Here is a 20,321-nt window from a genome sequence, read left to right on the forward strand (position 1 = left end):
CGTGAAAGGAAAAAGAGGATTCTGCTAGTCCGTGGTTAGAAATCGCAGTCCTGATGTCTAGAACTTATTTTTGGTCATGAGAGACGGTAGCGGCAACATCATGTACAAAATAAGTAAAATAATAAGTTACAAACAACGCAAACAAAAAAACACAATTAGCCCGCTCATTTCAAACTTCAGTTTTATTTCCCTGTATAAAAATAGCAGAAAAGTTTCAATGATTGAGTGACAGGTTGGCACCAAAAAATATATATCTCTTCTGCACTGTGTCATTGTGAATAGACAGTCTGGTCTCATAGACTAGATGTACTGCGTCATGTAGACAGCCTGGTCTCATGGACTAGGGGAGACACTGAAGTTTTTTAGTACTATATCTCTTGACACGATGAAAATAATCATCAAATCAAATTTATTTTTATATAGCCCTTCATACATCAGCTGATATCTCAAAGTGCTGTACAGAAACCCAGCCTAAAACCCCAAACAGCAAGCAAAGCATGTGAAAGAAGCACGGTGGCTAGGAAAAACTCCCTAGGAAAAACTCCCTAGAAAAGGCCAAAAACCTAGGAAGAAACCTAGAGAGGAACCAGGCTATGAGGGGTGGCCAGTCCTCTTCTGGCTGTGCAGGGTGGATATTATAACAGAACATGGTCAAGATGTTAAAATGTTAAAATGTTCATAAATGACCAGCATGGTCAAATAATAATAATCATAGTAGTTGTCGAGGGTGCAACAAGCACGTCCGGTGAACAGGTCAGGGTTCCATAGCCGCAGGCAGAACAGTTGAAACTGGAGCAGCAGCACGGCCAGGTGGACTGGGGACAGCAAGGAGTCATCATACCAGGTAGTCCTGAGGCATGGTCCTAGGGCTCAGGTCCTCCGAGAGAAAGACAGAAAGAGAGAATTAGAGAGAGCATATTTAAATTCACACAGGACACCGGATAAGACAAGAGAAATACTCCAGATGTAACAGACTGACCCTAGCCCCCCGACACATAAACTACTGCAGCATAAATACTGGAGGCTGAGACAGGAGGGATCAGAAGACACTGTGGCCCCATCCGATGATACCCCCGGACAGGGCCAAACAGGCAGGATATAACCCCACCCACTTTGCCAAAGCACAGCCCCCACACCACTAGAGGGATGTCTCCAACCACCAACTTACCGTCCTAAGACAAGGCCGAGTATAGCCCACAACGATCTCCGCCATGGCACAACCCAAGGGGGGGTGCCAACCCAGACAGGAAGACCACGTCAGTGACTCCACCCACTCAAGTGACGCACCACTCCCATGGACGGCATGGAAGAACACCAGTAAGCCAGTGACTCAGCCCCTGTAAAAGGGTTAGAGGCAGAGAATCCCAGTGGAAAGAGGGGAACCGGCAAGGCAGAGACAGCAAGGGCGGTTCGTTGCTCCAGCCTTTCCGTTCACCTTCACACTCCTGGGCCAGACTATACTTAATCATAGGACCTACTGAAGAGATAAGTCTTCAGTAAAGACTTAAAGGTTGAGACTGAGTCTGCGTCTCTCACATTGGTAGGCAGACCATTCCATAAAAATGGAGCTCTATAGGAGAAAGCCCTACCTCCAGCCGTTTGCTTAGAAATTCTAGGGACAATTAGGAGGCCTGCGTCTTGTGACCGTAGCGTACGTGTAGGTATGTACGGCAGGACCAAATCGGAAAGATAGGTAGGAGCAAGCCCATGTAATGCTTTGTAGGTTAGCAGTAAAACCTTGAAATCAGCCCTTGCCTTAACAGGAAGCCAGTGTAGGGAGGCTAGCACTGAAGTAATATGATCAAATTTTTTGGTTCTAGTCAGGATTCTAGCAGCCGTATTTAGCACTAACTGAAGTTTATTTAGTGCTTTATCCGGGTAGCCGGAAAGTAGAGCATTGCAGTAGTCCAGCCTAGAAGTAACAAAAGCCTGGATTAATTTTTCTGCTGCATTTTTGGACAGAAAATTTCTGATTTTTGCAATGTTACATAGATGGAAAAAAGCTGTCCTTGAAACAGTCTTGATATGTTCTTCAAAAGAGAGATCAGGGTCCAGAGTAACGCCGAGGTCCTTCACAGTTTTATTTGAGACGACTGTACAACCATCCAGATTAATTGTCAGATTCAACAGAAGATCTGTTTCTTGGGACCTAGAACAAGCATCTCTGTTTTGTCCGAGTTTAAAAGTAGAAAGTTTGCAGCCATCCACTTCTTTATGTCTGAAACACAGGCTTCTAGCGAGGGCAATTTTGGGGCTTCACCATGTTTCATTGAAATGTACAGCTGTGTGTCGTCCGCATAGCAGTGAAATTTAACATTATGTTTTCGAATGACATCCCCAAGAGGTAAAATATATAGTGAAAACAATAGTGGTCCTAAAACGGAACCTTGAGGAACACCGAAATTTACAATTGATTTGTCAGAGGACAAACCATTCACAGAGACAAACTGATATCTTTCCGACAGATAAGATCTAAACCAGGCCAGAACTTGTCCATGTAGACCAATTTGGGTTTCCAATCTCTCCAAAAGAATGTGGTGATCGATGGTATCAAAAGCGGCACTAAGATCTAGGAGCACGAGGACAGATGCAGAGCCTCGGTCTGACGTCATTAAAAGGTCATTTACCACCTTCACAAGTGCAGTCTCAGTGCTATGAAGGGGTCTAAAACCAGACTGAAGCGTTTCGTATACATTGTTTGTCTTCAGGAAGGCAGTGAGTTGCTGTGCAACAGCTTTTTCTAACATTTTTGAGAGGAATGGAAGATTCGATATAGGCCGAAAGTTTTTTTATAATTTCTGGATCAAGATTCGGCTTTTTCAAGAGAGGCTTTATTACTGCCACTTTTAGTGAGCTTGGTACACATCCGGTGGATAGAGAGCCGTTTATTATGTTCAACATAGGAGGGCCAAGCACAGGAAGCAGCTCTTTCAGTAGTTTAGTTGGAATAGGGTCCAGTATGCAGCTTGAGGGTTTGGAGGCCATGATTATTTTCATCATTGTGTCAAGAGATATAGTACTAAAACACTTTAGTATCTCCCTTGATCCTAGGTCCTGGCAGAGTTGTGTAGACTCAGGACAATGGAGCTTTGGAGGAATACCCAGATTTAAAGAGGAGTCTGTAATTTGCTTTCTAATGATCATGATCTTTTCCTCAAAGAAGTTCATACATTTATTACTGCTGAAGTAAAAGCCATCCTCCATTTGCGAAGGCTGCTTTTTAGTTAGCTTTGCGACAGTATCAAAAAGAAATTTCGGATTGTTCTTAATTTTCCTCAATTAAGTTGGAAAAATAGGATGATCGAGCAGCAGTGAGGGCTCTTCGATACTGCACGGTACTGTCTTTCCAAGCTAGTCGGAAGACTTCCAGTTTGGTGTGGCGCCATTTCCGTTGCAATTTTCTGGAAGCTTGCTTCAGAGCTCGTGTATTTTCTGTATACCAGGGAGCTAGTTTCTTATGACAGATGTTTTTAATTTTTAGGGGTGCAACTGCATCTAGGGTATTGCGCAAGGTTAAATTGAGTTCCTCGGTTAGGTGGTTAACTGATTTTTGTCCTCTGATGTCCTTGGGTAGGGATAGGCAGTCTGGAAGGGCAGCAAGGAATCTTTGGGTTGTCTGAGAATTTATAGCACGACTTTTAATGCTCCTTGGTTGGGGTCTGAGCAGATTATTTGTTGCAATTGCAAACGTAATAAAATGGTGGTCCGATAGTCCAGGATTATGAGGAAAAACATTAAGATCCACAACATTTATTCCATGGGACAAAACTAGGTCCAGAGTATGACTGTGGCAGTGAGTAGGTCCAGAGACATGTTGGACAAAACCCACTGAGTCGATGGCTCCGAAAGCCTTTTGGAGTGGGTCTGTGGACTTTTCCATGTGAATGTTAAAGTCACCAAAAATTAGAATATTATCTGCTATGACTACAAGATCCGATAGGAATTCAGGGAACTCAGTAAGGAACACTGCATATGGCCCAGGAGGCCTGTAGACAGTAGCTATAAAAAGTGAGTGAGTGAGTAGGCTGCATAGATTTCATGACTAGAAGCTCAAAAGACGAAAACGTCATTGTTTTTTTTTTTGTAAATTGAAATTTGCTATCGTAAATGTTAGCAACACCTCCGCCTTTGCCGGATGCACGGGGGGTATGGTCACTAGTGTAACCAGGGGGTGAGGCCTCATTTAACACTGTAAATTCATCAGGCTTAAGCCATGTTTCAGTCAGGCCAATCACATCAAGATTATTATCAGTGATTAGTTCATTGACTATAACTGCCTTGGAAGTGAGGGATCTAACATTAAGTAACCCAATTTTGAGATGTGAGGTATCACAATCTCTTTCAATAATGGCAGGAATGGAGGAGGTCTTTATACTAGTGAGATTGCTAAAGCGAACACCGCCATTTTTAATTTTGCCCAACCTAGATCGAGGCACAGACACGGTCTCAATGGGGAAAGCTGAGCTGACTACGCTGACTGTGCGAGTGGCAGACTCCACTAAGCTGGCAGGCTGGCTAACAGCCTGCTGCCTGGCCTGCACCCTATTTCTTTGTGGAGCTAGAGGAGTTAGAGCCCTGTAAATGTTCGTAGATAAGATGAGAGCACCCCTCCAGCTAGGATGGAGTCCGTCACTCCTCAACAGGCCAGGCTTGGTCCTGTTTGTGGGTGAGTCCCAGAAAGAGGGCCAATTATCTACAAATTCTATCTTTTGGGAGGGGCAGAAAACAGTTTTCAACCAGCGATTGAGTTGTGAGACTCTGCTGTAGAGCTCATCACTCCCCCTAACTGGGAGGGGGCCAGAGACAATTAATCGATGCCGACACATCTTTCTAGCTGATTTACACGCTGAAGCTATGTTGCGCTTGGTGACCTCTGACTGTTTCATCCTAACATCGTTGGTGCCGACGTGGATAACAATATCTCTATACTCTCTACACTCGCCAGTTTTAGCTTTAGCCAGAACCGTCTTTAGATTGGCCTTAACGTCGGTAGCCCTGCCCCCTGGTAAACAGTGTATGATCGCTGGATGATTAGTTTTAAGTCTAATACTGCGGGTAATGGAGTCGCCAATGACTAGGGTTTTCAATTTGTCAGAGCTAATGGTGGGAGCCGTCGGCGTCTCAGACCCCACAACGGGAGGAGTAGAGACCAGAGAAGTCTCGGCCTCCGACTCCGACTCGCTTAACCTCTCTAGGCTAGGCGGGACGAATTCGTCCCACCTACGTAACAGCCACGGCTATCCTGTGGCGCGATTTTCAAAACCTTAAAAATCCTATTACTTCAATTTCTCAAACATATGACTATTTTACAGCCATTTAAAGATAAGACTCTCGTTAATCTAACCACACTGTCCGATTTCAAAAAGGCTTTACAACGAAAGCAAAACATTAGATTATGTCAGCAGAGTACCAAGCCAGAAATAATCAGACACCCATTTTTCAAGCCAGCATATAATGTCACCAAAACCCAGAAGACAGCTAAATGCAGCACTCACCTTTGATGATCTTCATCAGATGACAACCCTAGGACATTATGTTATACAATACATGCATGTTTTGTTCAATCAAGTTCATATTTATATCAAAAACCAGCTTTTTACATTAGCATGTGACGTTCAGAACTAGCATACCCCCCGCAAACTTCCGGGGAATTCGCTAACATTTTACTAAATTACTCACGATAAACGTTCACAAAAAGCATAACAATTATTTTAAGAATTATAGATACAGACCTCCTCTATGCACTCGATATGTCCGATTTTAAAATAGCTTTTTGGTGAAAGCACATTTTGCAATATTCTAAGTACATAGCCCAGGCATCACGGGCTCGCTATTTAGACACCCGGCAAGTTTAGCACTCACCATAATCATATTTACTATTATAAAAATTTCATTACCTTTTGTTGTCTTCGTCAGAATACACACCCAGGACAGCTACTTCAATAACAAATGTTGGTTTGGTCCAAAATAATCCATCGTTATATCCGAATAGCGGCGTTTTGTTCGTGCGTTCCAGACACTATCCGAAATAGTAAAGAAGTGTCACGCGCTTGGCGCAATTCGTGACAATAAAATTCTAAGTATTCCATTACCGTACTTCGAAGCATGTCAACCGCTGTTTAAAATCAATTTTTACGACATTTTTCTCGTAGAAAAGCGATAATATTCCGACAGGGAATCTCCTTTTCGGCAAACAGAGGAAAAAATCCCAAAGGCGGGGGCGGTCGGGGTCACGCGCATAAGCTAGTGTCTCTTGATGGGCCACTTGAGAAAGGCGATAATGTGTTTCAGCCTGGGGCTGGAATGACGACATTCTGTTTTTTCCCGGGCTCTGAGCGCCTATGGACGACGTGGGAAGTGTCACGTTAGAGCAGAGATCCTTAGTAAATGATAGAGATGGAAAAGAAGTTCAACAAATGGTCAGACAGGCCACTTCCTGTAAAGGAATCTCTCAGGTTTTGACCTGCCATTTGAGTTCTGTTATACTCACAGACACCATTCAAACAGTTTTAGAAAATTTAGGGTGTTTTCTATCCATATGTAATAAGTATATGCATATTCTAGTTACTGAGTAGGAGTGGTAACCAGATTAAATCGGGTATGTTTTTTATCCAGCCGTGTCAATGCTGCCCCCTAGCCCTAACAGGTTAATGGGGAGAACCGGTTGAAAGTTTCTGTCGGCTGAATAAGCGACACCGGTTGAGCATTCCTACAGCGTTTCCCTCCAGAAGCCATGAGAAAGATGTCCGGCTGCGGGGACCGTGCGAGGGGGTTTATACTAACGTTACTATCTGTACTTACTGGTGGCACAGACGCTGTTTCATCCTTTCCTACACTGAAATTACCCTTGCCTAACGATCGCGTCTGAAGCTGGGCTTGCAGCACAGCTATCCTTGCCGTAAGGCGATCGTTCTCCTGTATATTATAAGTACAACGACTGCAATTAGAAGGCATCATGTTAATGTTACTTAGCTTCGGCTGTTTGAAGTCCTGACGAACCATGTCCAGATAAAACCTCCGGGGTGAAAAAGTTGAATGAAAAAAGTTGAGTGAGGGAAAAAGTAAAAATATACGGTAATGAAAAAGTAAAAAACCGTCAGGTAGCAAAGTAAGATCGGCAACAAAACGCACAGCAGCGTAAACAAGTCTGCAAGTTGTGACCGGAAAACATGGCCTCTAAACCTTCAAGCTGCATATTGGACCCTATTCCAACTAAACTACTGAAAGACCTGCTTCCTGTGCTAGGCCCTCCTACGTTGAACATAATCAAATGAAATGTATTTATAATGCCCTTCTTACATCTGCTGATATCTCAAAGTGCTGTACAGAAACCCAGCCTAAAACCCCAAACAGCAAGCAATGCAGGTGTAGAAGCAGGGCACGGCTCTCTATCCACCAGATGTGTACCAGATTCACTAAAAGTGGCCGTAATAAAGCCTCTCTTGAAAAAGCCAACCCTTGACCAAGAAAATATAGAAAACTATCGGCCTATATCGCATCTCAAATTCCTCTCAAAAATGTTAGAAAAAGCTGTTGCGCAGCAACTCACTGCCTTCCTGAAGACAAACAATGTATACGAAACGCTTCAGTCTGGTTTAGACCCGATCATAGCACTGAGACTGCACTTGTGAAGGTGGTAAATAACCTTTTAATGGCGTCAGACCGAGGCTCTGCATCTGTCCTCATGCTCCTAGACCGTAGTGCTGCTTTTGCTACCATCGATCACCACATTCCTTTGGAGAGATTGGAAACCCAAATTGGTCTACACGGACAAGTTCTGGCCTGGTTTCGATCTTATCTGTCGGAAAGATATGTTTGTCTCTGTGGATGGTTTGTCCTCTGACAAATCAACTGTAAATATCGGTGTTCCTCAAGCTCCGTTTTAGGACCACTATTGTTTTCACTATATATTTTACCTCTTGGTGATGTCATTCAGAAACATAATGTTAACTTTCACTGCTATGCGATGAAACCCAGCTGTACATTTCTACATTTAAAAAATAATAATAATTTTACCCCCTTTTTTCTCCCCAATTTCGTGGTATCCAATTGTTAGTAGTTACTGTCTTGTCTCATCGCTGCAACTCCCGTACGGACTCGGGAGAGGCGAAGGTCGAGAGCCATGCGTCCTCCGAAACACAACCCAACCAATCCGCACTGCTTCTTGACACAACGCACATCCAACCAGGAAGCCAGCCGCACCAATGTGTCAGAGGAAACACCGTACACCTAGCGACCTGGTCAGCTTGCACTGCGCCCAGCCCGCCACAGGAGTCGCTAGTGCGCGATGAGACAAGGATATCCCTGCCAGCCAAACCCTCCCTAACCCTGACGACGCTGGGCCAATTGTGAGCCGCCCCACGGGCATCCCGGTCACGGCCGGCTCGAACCCAGAGTCTCTAGTGGCACAGCTAGCACTGCGATGCAGTGCCTGAGACCACTGCGCCACCCGGGAGTCACTCAGCTGTACAATTAGATGAAACATGGTGAAGCCCCAAAATTGCCCTCCCTCGAAGCCTGTGTTTCCGACATAATGAAGTGGATGGGGGCAAATGTTCTACTTTTAAACTCGGACAAACAGATGCTTGTTCTAGGTCCCAAGAAACAAATAGATCTTCTGTTGAATATGACAATTATTCTTGATGGTTGTACAGTCGTCTCAAATAAAAAACTGTGAAGGACCTCGGCATTACTCGGCGTTACTCTGGAGTTGATCTCTGTTGACGAACATATCGAGACTGTTTCAAGGACAGGTTTTTTGCATTTACGTAACATTGCAAAAATCTGAAACTTTCTGTCCAAAAATGATGCAGAAAGATTTATCCATGCTATTGTCACTTCTAGGTTAGACTATTGCAATGCTCTACATTCCGGCTACCCGGATAAAGCACTAAATAAACTTCAGTTAGTGCTAAACACGGCTGCTAGAATCTTGACTAGAACCAAAAAATGTGATCATATTACTCCAGTGCTAGCTCCTCTACACTGGCTTCCTGTTAACTTCTTACATCTAGACGTTCCGCTAGCGGATCACCGCTCCAATATCGAATGATAGGGCGTGGCGCGAAATACAAATACGTCAGAAATGCTATAACTTCAATTTCTCAAACATATGACTATTTTACACCATTTTAAAGACAAGACTCTCCTTTATTTAACCACACTGTCCGATTTAAAAAAGGCTTTACAACGAAAGCAAAACATTAGATTATGTCAGCAGAGTACCCAGCCAGAAATAATCAGACACCCATTTTTCAAGCTAGCATATAATGTCACAAAAACCAAAACCAAAGCTAAATGCAGCACTAAGCTTTGATGATCTTTATCAGATGACACTCCTAGGACATTATGTAATACAATACATGCATGTTTTGTTCAATCAAGTTCATATTTATATCAAAAACCAGCTTTTTACATTAGCATGTGACGTTCAGAACTAGCATTCCCACCGAACACTTCCGGTGAATTTACTAAATTACTCACGATAAACGTTCACAAAAAACATAACAATTATTTTAAGAATTATAGCTACAGAACTCCTTTATGCAATCGCGGTGTCCGATTTTAAAATAGCTTTTCGGTGAAAGCACATTTTGCAATATTCTGAGTAGTTAGCCCGGCTATCACAGGCTAGCTATTTTGACACCCACCAAGTTTGGTACTCACCAAACTCAGATTTACTATAAGAAAAATTGGATTACCTTTGCTGTTCTTCGTCAGAATGCACTCCCAGGACTTCTACTTCAACAACAAATGTTGGTTTGGTTCCAAATAATCCATAGTTATATCCAAATAGCGGTGTTTTGTTCGTGCGTTCAAGACACTATCCGAAGGGTAACGAAGGGTGATGCGCTGACGCTTATCGTGACAAAAAAAATCTAAATATTCCATTACCGTACTTCGAAGCATGTCAAACGCTGTTTAAAATAAATTTTTATTTGATTTTTCTCGTAAAAAAGCGATAATATTCCGACCGGGAGACGTCCTTTCCGTTCAAAGACTCAAAATCTAAAATGGACTCTTCACGTGCACCCGCACGCCAGTCTCATTGTTCTCAGATCGACCACTTACCAAATGCGCTACTGTTTTTCAGCCAGTAACTGCAGAGTCATCATTCAATGTTCTGGCGCCTTCTGAGAGCCTAGGGGAGCCTTAGAAAGTGTCACGTTACAGCAGAGATCCTTTGTTTTGGATAGAGATGACAAAGAAGGCCAAGAAATGGTCAGACAGGGTACTTCCTGTACAGAATCTTCTCAGGTTTTGGCCTGCCATTTGAGTTCTGTTATACTCACAGACACCATTCAAACAGTTTTAGAAACTTTGGAGTGTTTTCTATCCAAAGCTACTAATTATATGCATATTCTAGTTTCTGGGCAGGAGTAATAACCAGATTAAATCGGGTATGTTTTTTATCCGGCCTTGAAAATACTGCCCCCTATCCATAACAGGTTTTAAGGCAAAGGCTGATTTCAAGGTTTTACTGCTAACCTACAAAGCATTACATGGGCTTGCTCCTACCTATCTTTCCGATTTGGTCCTGCCGTACTGTTACGCACGCTTCTTGGAAGAGGGAACGCAACACCCTGCTACAACTCAACTCCCCGTTGAGGGAAAGAGATATGGGATTGTAGGTACAGGTAAGGATGACAGAGGCAGAGATTAGTGCCGTTTACAGGGGATTTATTTCGTTCACACGGTAATTTGGGGAAAAGGGGCTGGACGGAACCAAAGCAAAGAAAGTAAAAAATAAAGAGCCCCTTCTCCTACCTTACCTACCTACCCACTACTTACGTAACTCGGACCACCTGGCGCACTAACCAAAATACAGGGGATGGTCTGCCCAGGTCTTACCTAGTATGCATAGACTTAGTAAATACTACGAGTATATGTATGCCCGCAGGCCTCTTGCCTTAGCAATCCCAAGGTGCCTTTCCCTTCCCCCCTGGGAACAAATGAAACAGAATAATACAAACATAAAGTGAACAATTTCACTGTTTTTGGTTACAGTAACAAACGTCAGCAGGACCGGCTACAAAATACTTTACAAAAATGTATAAAGACCATCAATGAAACACAGGACATACCAAGAAGCTCTCTCCTAACAAAGGAACACTGTCATTTAAAGCTGCCTAAGGAGTCGGTAATTGCAGACAACTGTATCTCCTAACGAGAGGGCGGGGTCAGAGCTCCAATCTGCAATGGGGCCGACCAATCAGCTGCTTAGAATTTCAGAAAGCCATCCTGAAACACACACATACAAAGAACCTGGGGAACGTAACACGTACATACCTACACGTACGCTACGGTCACAAGACGCAGGCCTCCTTACTGTCCCTAGAATTTCTAAGCAAACAGCTACAGGCAGGGCTTTCTCCTGTAGAGCTCAATTTTTATGGAATGGTCTGCCTATCCATGTGAGAGACGTAGACTCGGTCTTGACCTTTAAGTCTTTATTAAAGACTCATTAATTCAGTAGGTCCTTTGATTGTACTCTGGCCCAGGAGTGTGAAGATGAACGGAAAGGCACTGGAGCAACAAACTGCCCTTGCTGTCTCTGCCTGGCCGGCTCCCCTCTCTCCACTGGGATTCTCTGCCTCTAACCCTATTACAGGGGCTGAGTCACTGGCTTACTGGTGCTCTTCCATGCCGTCCCTAGGAGGGTTGCGTCACTTGAGTGGGTTGAGTCACTGACGTGATCTTCCTGTCCGGGTTGGCAACCCCCCTTGGGTTGTACCGTGGTGGAGATCTTTGTGGGCTATACTCGGCCTTGTCTAAGGATGGTAAGTTGGTGGTTGAAGCTATCCCTCTAGGGGTGTGGGGGCTGTGCTTTGACAAAGTGGGTGGGATTATATCCTGCCAGTTTGGCACTGTCCGGGGGCCCTGTCCGGGGCCACAGTGTCTCCCGACCCCTCCTGTCTCAGCCTCCAGTATTTATGCAGTAGTTTATGTGTCGGGGGGCTTGGGTCAGTCTGTTATATCTGGAGTATTTCTCCTGTCTTATCCGGTGCCCTGTATGAATTTATGTATGCTCTCTCTAATTCTCTAATTCTGTCTCTCTTTCTCTCTCTTTCTTTCTCTCTTTCTTTCTCTCTCTCAGAGGACCTGAGCCCTAGGACCATGCCTGAGGACTACCTGGACTGATGACTCCTTGCTGTCTCCAGTCCACCTGGCCATGCTGCTGCTTCAGTTTCAACTGTTCTGCCTGCGGCTATGGAACCCTGACCTGTTCACCGGATGTGCTAGCTGTCCCAGACCTGCTGTTTTCAACTCTCTAGAGACCGCAGGTGCGGTAGAGATACTCTGAATGATCGCCTATGAAATGCCAACTGACATTTACTCCTGAGGTACTGACCTGTTGCTGGTCATCTTTGAACAATTGAACATCTGGGCCATGTTCTGTTATAATCTCCAACCGGCACAGCCAGAAGAGGGCTGGCCCCTCATAGCCTGGTTCCTCACTAGGTTTCTTCCTAGGTTCTGGCCTTTCTAGGGAGTTTTTCCTAGCCACCGTGCTTCTGCACCTGCATTGCTTGATGTTTGGGGTTTTAGGCTGGGTTTCTGTACAGCACTTTGTGACATCAGCTGATGTAAGAATGGCTTTATAAATACATTTGATTTGATTTGATTTAGATGTACTGTGTATAGACAGCCTGGTCTCATAGACTAGACGCACTGTGTCACTGTGTGTAGACAGCCTGGTCTCACAGACTAGATGCACTGTGCCACTGTGTGTAGACAGCCTGGTCTCACAGACTAGATGCACTGTGTCACTGTGTGTAGACAGCCTGGTCTCATAGACTAGATGCACTGTGCCACTGTGTGTAGACAGCCTGGTCTCACAGACTAGATGCACTGTGCCACTGTGTGTAGACAGCCTGGTCTCACAGACTAGATGCACTGTGTCACTGTGTGTAGACAGCCTGGTCTCATAGACTAGATGTACTGTGTCACTGTGTGTTGACAGCCTGGTCTCACAGACTAGATGCACTGTGTCACTGTGTGTAGACAGCCTGGTCTCATAGACTAGATGCACTGTGTCACTGTGTTTAGACAGCCTGGTCTCATAGACTAGATGCACTGTGTCACTGTGTATAGACAGCCTGGTCTCATAGACTAGATGCACTGTGTCACTGTGTGTAGACAGCCTGGTCTCATAGTAAATGTAAATCCAGGACACTCAGATAGATTAGTATGATATGTTATGTTTGTATGGTTACATAAGACAGAAGGTTACTTAAAGGTGCAATATGCAGAAATTGCTCTGCCATTTACTGGTTGCTAAAATTGTAATGGTAGGCCTAATTTCAGTTTGTGACAACACAAGCAGTAATTGTGTAGAGAATCATTATACCATATGAACCGCTGTGAAATATATTTTCCATAACCAAAAATATTGTATTTTCATATGTTCGAAGCTGGTGTACAAAACTGACAGTAAGATGCAGAAACGAAACTTAAGAACAGGAAACATAGAAATAGTGCATATAGAACACATCTACAGCTGATTAGACTTGCTTTAAATTAGAAATGAAAGATCTATAACTCAATGTTTCTATGTGAATTTGTTCTGGTCGCCCAAAAAGTTACATATTGCTGGTTGGTAAGGCAACAACATATTGTATGTTTCTAGGCTAAAAGATATGAGGTGCTCCGTGTTCCTGCTGGTAGCAGGCCTCAACCTGGATGTGGGGAAATGTCCTGCCTTGGAGTATGGTTGTATCTATCTTGGAAGTCAGATGACAAACCTGCATGGATTAGCAAGAGAAAACATTGTACGTGTATTTAGACAATTGTAGTCAAGACAGCTTCAGTTTACACCGGAGCATACAGGTTCCAGTACTCTACTAACACTTCACACAACTAATTGTTTTCTAAATTAAAGACCACGATCAGATGAAATAGATTTTGGTGCTAGGCAGTAATATAAACATGCACACAGTCCAGTAAGTTTCCCAAAATCCCCAGTTTTCAAAAATGTCCTGCTTATTCCTTCCCGATACTGTGAATCTCCCAACTGGGTTTTCAAAGAATGTTGGGGAAAGTTACCATATTTTTGCATCTACCTGGGACAGAACTCACCTACTGTCTGTATAATAGACCGAGCTCCCTAAGTAACAATGAGATGACAACTGGGACCGACCAGGCTCGATTCGACGTAGCAAAATTTGAAATTGTGTTTTTTACATTGAATAAAAGTAGAGACACAGAGATAGAAAATGGTGTATCATACATTACAGTTGAGGAACAATGGGAAAGTAATTCTGGCGGGCAGGCAGCTCTGGGGAAAGTAATTCTGGCGGGCAGGCAGCTCTGGGGAAAGTAATTCTGGCGGGCAGGCAGCTCTGGGGAAAGTAATTCTGGCGGGCAGGCAGCTCTGGGGAAAGTAATTCTGGCGGGCAGGCAGCTCTGGGGAAAGTAATTCTGGCGGGCAGGCAGCTCTGGGGAAAGTAATTCTGGCGGGCAGGCAGCTCTGGGGAAAGTAATTCTGGCGGGCAGGCAGCTCTGGGGAAAGTAATTCTGGCGGGCAGGCAGCTCTGGGGAAAGTAATTCTGGCGGGCAGGCAGCTCTGGGGAAAGTAATTCTGGCGGGCAGGCAGCTCTGGGGAAAGTAATTCTGGCGGGCAGGCAGCTCTGGCGAGTCATTTTGTTTTTCCCTGTGGATGCTTTTCATTTTCCAATTAAAAGAATGAGTATCCACATACCCGCTGCGCCTTGGTCCTTCTCTATCCAGTATGACATTTTCAGCGACGAGTACGACATAATCTGTGACAATGTCACCACCCTTTTCTTTATGTTAGTTTAATGTGAAAACAAGGTTAATGTAATTCTAATTCTGAAGATGAATAAGAACATTTAGGCATTAAAGTAAATACATTGAAGCAAGGTGTTAGGTTGTGAACAGAGTATGAACTCAAACAGATGCAGAGAAAAGCTCAAACCAAGTTTATTCAGACCACTGAATGCTGCATCTGCATAGCACAGCTTGTACATAACCAATCAATCATTTATTACAGTATGTCAAGTAAAGGGTGTGACTTCTCAGAAATGTTCATCTGTTTCCCAGAACTGCCTGTTGCGCGGTCGTCAAGCGGCTGGTACCACAATGACAATGGATTCCTGACATAGTTGGAGAGACTTCAACCAGCACCTGCCACCTCTATCTGGGGAACCTGGGAAATAAACCCGAGTACTTTCCCAAATGTACAAAACAACTCATGCTTTTTTTTCAATAACATTTTCCGCAACATTGTTCTGAAATAAATTCTCAGTGAAATGTGAACATTTGATTGATTAATTTAATTTATTGAAAAAGTTTCAAATTCAGTCTGTAAGACAACAAAATGTGTAAAAATTCAAGGTGTGTGAATACTTTCTGAAGGCATTGTATATGAAATGGGAAGGCCATTGTGCAAACATTGTGCAAACACCTGTAATCTCAGAAATAGCCGTCTGTCTGTCGTGGGTTATCAAACAGTATGCTGTTATTCCTGTTTGAAGACAGGAAAGTGATCCTGAAGATTAAAATAGTGTTCTTCAATTATTTTAATGCCTAATCTTTTACGTGAAGTGTGTAGTGATTTTACAAATACATTTAGCTCTGTCAGGAAACTGAACAGACAGGCAAGATGGAACACGCATCCACACCCGACACACCCACATCCTGTTTGATCACCTGATTAAGCTGATAAATACCCAACAGTACTCCCAAGTGAACAACACGTTATGGAAATTTTTGACATAAACTGGTGTTCAAAGATTATCCTTTTCAGTAGAGTCACATCTAGAACTTATCCGGGCGTTTTAATACAAACATTTGCGGAGTTGGAGCGTGATGAGGGTAAGATTATTTTAAAACTAATTTGGAGAATTTCTTATGAAAGTTAATAACTGAAGAGGTAATGTTTATGTTAACCTATATTCTAATTCTAATAGTCTGTTTATCAAAACATCATGAACATCCTCTGTTGTCTGTCTAGAAACGGTGCTGTTACAGATACTGCTTGTGTTTGTCGTCGTATGATTGAAAATCATTTCACTCACTTCCTCTTTGTGTTTAATGTAAAAACAAGGTTAAACAAATTCTGTTCTGGTTTTTTTATTCATTTTTTTCAGGATAATGAAGATGAAAACCAACATTTTGGCATTAAAGTAAAAGTTGAGGAAAATGTCAAAGAAAAATGTGTCATTATAACAATGAAGTACGGAAAAAAAACAAAAGAAATTCATATTTCTACACTTAGCCTAAAGGAGAAATTCTCGAAAGAGAAGAGAGCCTTATTAGACTTTATAGGTCCTTTTAATGAAAATACTGTATTTAAAAAAATTACTTTCCAAAAACCAAATAACACATTTGAAAGTAACTATGTGATTTACATCACTAGTTTCTATGATTATGTCAACGTAATTGAGTATTTCTGGAAAAATAAGGAAAAAATACAAAATATAACGGACCCAATTTATATAATATCAGGGTGTTATATTTCTTTAATAGATAGGAATGATTTCTACATTAAAACTGAGCTCAGAATTAATGATAACGATATTGAACTTGCAATTCAGGAAGGAAAACTTAATGTATCTGATATTGTAATTAAAGGAAAACATTTAAATCATGTCCCATATAGTACATTAGATAATAAGGTATCGATGAACCTAGATTTCTGTCTTGCTCTCACTGATATAATCTTTGGAAATCAAGAAAAACTTCTTTGTATAAATAATCATTTTAACATCACTGCTTTAGTTGCGGTATTATTTTCAGAGGTAATCAGAAATCCAGAGATGATATTTATTAACCTAATTGCAATGACAATGGATTCCTTAAATACTTGGAAAGACTTCCGCCAGATTATGCCACCTTTAGCTGGGGGAACCTGGGAAAATAAACAGGAGTGCTGTCCCAAATTTATGAAACGACTAAACCTATTTTTTTCAAAAACATTTTCTGAAACATTTACTGAAATAACTTCTCATTAATTTTCTTTCATTAATTTAATTAACAATGAAACATGTATCATTATGATAATGCAGTACGGTAGACAAAATAAACAAATTACTATGAATATTACTAAACCAAACTTTAACCTGGATTTCTCGAAAGACAGTTGTAAACTCAAATTAGACTTCATAGGTCCTTTTAATGAAAATACTGTATTTAAAAAAATAATAATCCTAAAACAAAATAACATCTTTCAAGAAAGTAACTATGTGATTTACATTAATAGTTTGTATGATTATGTCAACGTAATTGTGTATTTCTGGAAAAATAAGGAAAAAATACAAAATATAACGGACCCGATTTATATAATATCAGGGAGTCATATTTCTTTAATAGATAGGTATGACTTCTATATTAAAACTGAGCTCAGAATTAATGAACACACTATCCCGTATGCTATTCAGGGAGGCAAACTTAATGTATCTGATATTGTAATTAAAGGAAAACATTTAAATCATGTCCCATATAGTACATTAGATAATAAGGTATCGATGAACCTAGATTTCTGTCTTGCTCTCACTGATATAATCTTTGGAAATCAAGAAAAACTTCTTTGTATAAATAATAGTTTTGACATCACTGCTTTAGTTGCGGTATTATTTTCAGAGGTAATCAGAAATCCAGGGATGATATTTATTAACCTAATTGCAATGGCAATGGATTCCTTAAATACTTGGAAAGACTTCCGCCAGATTATGCCACCTTTAGTTGGGGGAACCTGGGAAAATAAACAGGAGTACTGTTCCAAATTTATGAAACGACTAAACCTATTTTTTTCAAAAACATTTTCTGAAACATTTTCTGAAATTATTTGAACATGGAAATTCTTTGATTAATTGAATTTATTTTAAAAAGTTGTCCTTCATGGAAGGGGCGGGTGGTGGAGGGTCCAAATAAAACAAAATAAAACATCCCAAAATGTTATAAAATATCAACAAATTCATCTTCATTATCCCCCACGTTGTTCCACCTCCGCTTCTGGGAGGAGCCAGGCGGGGCCACAGAGCGGGTAAGTACAGATTATTCTCCAGTGACACCAATGCCAACGTGATACTACCTCTGCTACACTGAACACATATCCTAGATCTAGAGGAACTTGATTTACAAAAAGCAGAATGTTCTGTAGGTGTTATGATTGGGGTGATGTGTGTTCCAGCTTCCACTGCCAACAAGGAACACAACTGCTTAACAAATTGCTTTGGTGTCAACCATACTTTCCTTCAGTCTAATCCAAATGAACCCAGTTTACCTGTTGTAAATATTTTTTTTATCATAACAAACTGTGTCAAAAGTTTCCTGACATATATTTGAGACTTTAACAGTTGGTATTAAATCAGTTTTTCTGATGTTTTTTTGTTTTGTTTGTTCATCATGTTTTGACCTCCAGACTCCCCCATCTCATCCCACCAACTCTGTCAGTCCACCAGGCCCCACAATGCAGCCTCCACACCACTGCAGTAACAGCCATATCTTCCCATCACAAAGCTTCAGTACTGTCTCAATGTGTTGTAAGTCCTGTACAGCACTTGGTATTCATCACTGTTGAGACAATGTTACAGCTGATAACATGTAATGACATTTCCAACCTAATCAACCCCCTCTGATTCTTCTCATTCAGGAAGTACCATCCAGGATCCTGTGGCAACGTCAATGTGAAACAGCATTGACCCGTGATCACCACCAACCAGGGCTCCACAGCGGTATCCTTGGACACCCAGTGAATCCAGAGAGAGCACACCAGGCAGCATTGAGCACTTTGATGAGATTGGCTGTTCAGCAGGAAGATTCATCTGGCTACACAGAAGGGATGATGGCTCTGACCAATAAAATTCTATTTTTGAAACTATATAACTGAATAAACTATGATTTAACTAAAAACATATTTCTGTTTTGGTTAGTAATTATTGCCTTATTTCACTGTAGAGCCTCTAGCCCTGCTCAATACGCCTTATTTATCCATCCTACAAGTGTTTAGCAGATGTTATTGCGGGTGTAGCAAAATGCTTGTGTTTCTAGCTCCATCAGTGCAGTAATATCTAACAATACACACAAATCTAAGTATAGGAATGGAATTAAGAATATATAAATAAATGGGCGAACAATGTCAGAACGGCATAGACTAAGACACAGTAGTATAGTATAGAATACAGTATATACATATGAGATGAGTAATACATAGACTAAGACACAGTAGTATAGTATAGAATACAGTATATACATATGAGATGAGTAATACATAGACTAAGACACAGTAGTATAGTATAGAATACAGTATATACATATGATATGAGTAATACATAGACTAAGACACAGTAGTATAGTATAGAATACAGTATATACATATGATATGAGTAATACATAGACTAAGATACAGTAGTATAGTATAGAATACAGTATATACATATGAGATGAGTAATACATAGACTAAGACACAGTAGTATAGTATAGAATACAGTATATACATATGAGATGAGTAATACATAGACTAAGACACAGTAGTATAGTATAGAATACAGTATATACATATGAGATGAGTAATACATAGACTAAGACACAGTAGTATAGTATAGAATACAGTATATACATATGAGATGAGTAATACATAGACTAAGACACAGTAGTATAGTATAGAATACAGTATATACATATGAGATGAGTAATACATAGACTAAGATACAGTAGTATAGTATAGAATACAGTATATACATATGAGATGAGTGTGTATATACTGTAGTGCAAATCAATCCCAGAACAACAGCAAAGGACCTTGTGAAGATGATGGAGGAAACAGGTACAAAAGTATCTATATCCACAGTAAAACGAGTCCTATTTCGACATAACCTGAAAGGCCGCTCAGCAAGGAAAAAGCCACTGCTCCAAAACCGCCATAAAAAAGCCAGACTACGGTTTGCAACTGCACATGGGGATTGAGATTGTACTTTTTGGAGAAATGTCCTCTGGTCTGATGAAACAAAAATAGAACCGTTTGGCCATAATGACCATCATTATGTTTGGAGGAAAAAGGGGGAGGCTTGCAAGCCGAAGAACACCATCCCAACCAAGAAGCACGGGGGTGGCAGCATCATGTTGTGGGGTGCTTTGCTGTAGGAGGGACTGGTGCACTTCACAAAATAGATGGCATCATGAGAAAGGAAAATTAGGTGGATATATTGAAGCAACATCTCAAGACATCAGTCAGGAAGTTAAAGCTTGGTTGCAAATGGACAATGACTCCAAGCATACTTCCAAAGTTGTGGCAAAATAGCTTAATAAGGACAACAAAAGTCAAGGTATTGGAGTGGCCATCACAAAGCCCTGACCTC

At 41.6% G+C, this 20,321-nt stretch overlaps 2 long non-coding RNA genes across 2 annotated transcripts; both read left to right on the forward strand.

Annotated features, from left to right (window-relative positions):
* Positions 1–15,631: 15,631 nt before the first annotated feature.
* On the forward strand, positions 15,632–16,550 carry LOC145863040 (uncharacterized). The gene is made up of 2 exons (XR_014382372.1): positions 15,632–15,837; positions 16,113–16,550. It is a non-coding gene; the product is annotated as an uncharacterized LOC145863040 (long non-coding RNA).
* A 1,103-nt stretch (positions 16,551–17,653) lies between these two features.
* Positions 17,654–18,880, forward strand: LOC106596868 (uncharacterized). The gene is made up of 3 exons (XR_006763182.2): positions 17,654–18,007; positions 18,386–18,506; positions 18,617–18,880. It is a non-coding gene; the product is annotated as an uncharacterized LOC106596868 (long non-coding RNA).
* The last annotated feature ends 1,441 nt before the right edge of the window (positions 18,881–20,321 follow it).

Source organism: Salmo salar, chromosome 23 (assembly GCF_965601325.2).
Source record: "Salmo salar chromosome 23, fSalSal1, whole genome shotgun sequence".
Lineage (NCBI taxonomy): Eukaryota > Metazoa > Chordata > Actinopteri > Salmoniformes > Salmonidae > Salmo > Salmo salar.